Below are 4,303 nucleotides of genomic sequence, written 5' to 3' on the forward strand. Positions count from 1 at the left end.
AAAGAAATAATTAGTAAAAATTGCTTGATGCTTTAAAGTTCAGTTATAAAAATACCTTTTCAGAAAAAAAAAACGATAAAGCTCTCTTTGTTGTCAATGTCTTACATTACAAGTAAATAAATACTGTAATTATAAAAAGACAGTATCTTTTGTATCGATTTTAGTAAATGTCCATATAAATATTTTCTAATTTTACCAAAAATTGCGTCCAAATGAATAATGAAAGTTTCTGAGTTATTTATTACATGTCACGTGAAACATATCATCCTAGCATTATGTAAAATCTCGCTATTGCGGTCCCTGCAAAAAATGTAAAACGAAGATTTCCAGCGAAAATGTAAACTAAATATCATTTAAGTGTTTCAATAATGATAATCATTATAATTATAACTTTATCTACAGAAGGTTTAACATTAAAACAATGTAAAACATATAAACTAATTAAATAGATCGAAACATCTTTAGAAAAATGATAATGATATAAGAAAGCATTTCAACGTTTTAACATCAAATAAATATACTGCTTTCTTGGGATATGCATTCATCCGCATAAACATTTACTGCTCTTTCATTTATACAAGGTCAAGTTTCGGTGTTTTAAAAACTCAAATGGCCAATAAAAACGAATTTCGAAAACCAATCAAGGAAGGATGTTTCGTGTTGAAATTTAACTAGACATGACTGACTCACTACTGCTCAAGGCTAGCCTAAGTTACATACTATCTGACAATAGACTTTATCTGAATAGAAATTTATATCGTAAATCTAAGACAGTAATAATTCTAGACGCACTTGACAAGGAAACCGACAATTTATTGCTTCTTGTCACAAAATGTTAGTGTAAGTCTGTCGATACAGACTTCTGTTTCCGAAACGGTTATAAAAAGAAACAGTTAAATGACTAAAAAAGTGAATCCCTCATTTTAGCACATTTATAACCGAGTCCTGCTATCGCTTCGATCTTGTCAAAGTGCAAGTGCTTAAAGACTGGTTTAAATTATAGCTAAGTTTAAATGAGATGACTTTGAAACATATATATCCAGAAATAACAAAATCTGCTTATGCTTTGAAAGAACATCAAACGGTGATTATTATAATATATTCCATGCTGCATAAGTATGTCCTTATTTTATCTACATCAATTGATTAGAATACTATCTATAAAGGAAAAATTAAGGAAAAAAAACTGTTTTTCAATAAACAAACTTACAAAAAATAAAGAAATGTAAAATGAAATCGGTGCTAAGCAAAATATCAGCGATTGCCCGTACTTACTTACATTTTCATCTGGTATATGCAATAGGGACATCTGTTTTTGGAGCCAACGAAGTAAAGAAATACTGTTTATTCTGTAAATAAACAATTAGAGATATATCATGCTCAAATTTGATACTTTAAAAAATACTGACATTTGATTTACATTTTTTAATGTAACACACAGAGAAGATAACCTCTACGCACTTTAGGTACAGTTATAATCACAGTATGGATGCATCATGTCGTTAAGAATGGGCAGATTATTTTTTAAGTAAGGGTCATGTCAACTTGTCCATGAATAGGGAATGCCCCTTTTAAAGATAAGTTGTGCATTCTTTTCTACAAATTAGACATATTCAGTAAAATTTTGCTAGATTTTCAATAAAATTCTGTACCCAAAGACGAGTAACGTCTTAATTATTTTCCTGTTAGATAAAGACTATAAAGACCACATGTTATCAAGAAGATGGTGATTTTTCACAAAGATGTATATGAAAACATTGGATTTTTGCTGTTTTAATAAAAAGTAATAGTATGGTTCCGCTGGGGCTCGAACCCAGGACCTCTCGCGAGCGTGATAACCACTACACTACGGAACCGATGTTTTACACAAATCGAAACACTTTGATTGTTAAAACCTTAAACTAACACATGTTATTTTATAATGTAATGATTTTTTTAATTAGTATGAGGATTATTTAGGACTAATAAAATGCTGATATATATAATTTTGACGTTTTTTAAAAGTTGAAAATGAAGACTTTGTTTAATAAATGTTATGATTCGTGAGTAAGTGTGACTTATAAAAGGCTAAGTCATTAACAACTAGGTCTTAAGTGAGATTTATTACTCCAGATAGATATCCATCATCGATATCTTTTTTGGCCTATTAAACAATGCAACGTGTATCATGTATTATTAACCAAAGTTTGCAAAAGTCATTGTTAAAACTAAATTAACTCTTTCTAAAATATGAAATACTTTAAGAGATGATATATATTGTCTGAAAGTATGTTTGCATGTAACGTTTGATTTATGTTTAAATTGCACGAGAGGTTAATTTGATACCTCAGTGTCTGCGAGCTTCATTGAGACAAAAACAAATGGGGATATCTTCCATATTTTGACTATAATACATACACAAATCGATCAAATTCTATAATAGACTTAAAGGTTTCAATTTTCTTAATTCTATAAAAAAGAAACATCGAAGAAATATCAAACAGGCAGAATACAATTTAATCCGTTATGAATACAAATGTTTGTCCTGTTACAAAATTCACTGAAAAACGATCTTGATAGTGGTAAATGTTTCTTTATAAGTATTATTTTTTTATAAAACAAACTGAAAAACGCCCATTGTTTCTCGTTAAGGGCACACGCATTCTTTTACTTGGGGACCATACACCGCTTTTCATGAAATGGCACTACTGTGTCACATTGAAGGTTATAATCGCCGTATTAACACATCTGCGGATGTTTCTAAATTAAAAATTTCACCATTTAAGTGTTTAAATGTTGAATTCTGCTTTAGCCGATGCTAGAGGGCGCGGGGTATAACTTGCACTCACCAGTACCGTCCATGAACAGGTTCAATCAAACCGAGCTTGCATCATTTTCAAGTTTGCCGTGTTGGGCTTTCTTTAGGAGTCCTGTTTTTCTCTACTCTATTGCATACATAACCGGATCAAACTGAATTTTCAATTTCTCCATTTTCATATGTATATAGTGAGATCGGTTAATATGCTGGGCAAATGTGACGAGAAGGATTTTAGTGGATGGATGGTTTATTTCATTAACCATTGTCATCAAAAAAAGCCTAGCCTCCACCATTTTCAATATCTTGTTCATTCACATTTGCTACTATAGTCGTTTATACACTACAAATACAGATTTATACAAATATATTACTTGATTGTTGCAAAGTGTTCAATTCTTGAATAATACACCTGATCAGTTTAAATGTTTACCACCAATCAAATCACGAATAAAACGTTTACAATCATGGGCATGTCGGGTAAAAGTGTTACTTTTTCAAAGATCAGTTAAACAAAATTCAGACTGAAGAACTTTATGTTCTTTTTCGACCGCAAAACGCCCTTTACAAGAGGATTTTTTTATAGATTCACCATGGCTCCATTCAGTATTTGCACAACATTCACTGACCTTTTTTACTGCACGCATATATTGCAATGTATATATATTTAGATATTGCTAACAAAAGATATGCTTTCGCTGGAACCCGATCCCAGGACGCCTCGCGTGTGAAGCGAGCGTGATAACCACTTCAATACCGAACATATTTATTTGGTAAAGAATAACTTTGCTTACAAAACAAACTATAACACGTACAACCAAACAAAACAAAACAAACAAATAACAAAAAAAAATAACACCAAATCAAATGGCACATTGGTCATATTTCTTGAGGTCACTTGTTTCCAAAAACATACTTTTCGGAATAAAATGGAAAACTGACACTTATTTTTCTCGTATCCCATATTAATTACATGTAGTAATTCAAAATATAAGTTTCTGTATGTTTAATAGCATTTCTTATATTGTTTAAACTTTGATTTTACAATTTCATAGTCATGTACACAATATCTATCGAATATAGTTGTGCGTAATTAACTTGTTTCGAATGCTGCTGAAATGTGGTAAATAGCTCAGGACGTCAGATTTACCAAGAACATTATCTCTAACTGAGTAACAAGTTGTGTGCTTATCAGACTTCATTAGTCAATTACTTTTGTATAAACTCAATGATATTTAATAGATTAAACAATCTATAGAAACAGTCATGATAAAGATACAAAACATTTAACATTTTAACTTCAAATAAAAATACTGCTCTCTTGATGTTTAAAAGATGTCACCTTCTTACATTCATACTCATTTACATTTACTCCTTCATTTATACAAGGTCAAGTTTCGGTGTTTAAAAACTCAAATGACCGATAAAAACAAATTTTGGAAACTTTTGGAAGGATGTTTCGTGTTGAAATTTCACTAGACGTGACTGACTCACTACTGCTCAAGGCTA

This window comes from Ruditapes philippinarum, unplaced genomic scaffold (assembly GCF_026571515.1).
Source record: "Ruditapes philippinarum isolate M1 unplaced genomic scaffold, ASM2657151v2 ctg3263_1_1_1_1, whole genome shotgun sequence".
In the NCBI taxonomy this organism is placed as follows: Eukaryota; Metazoa; Mollusca; class Bivalvia; order Venerida; family Veneridae; genus Ruditapes; species Ruditapes philippinarum.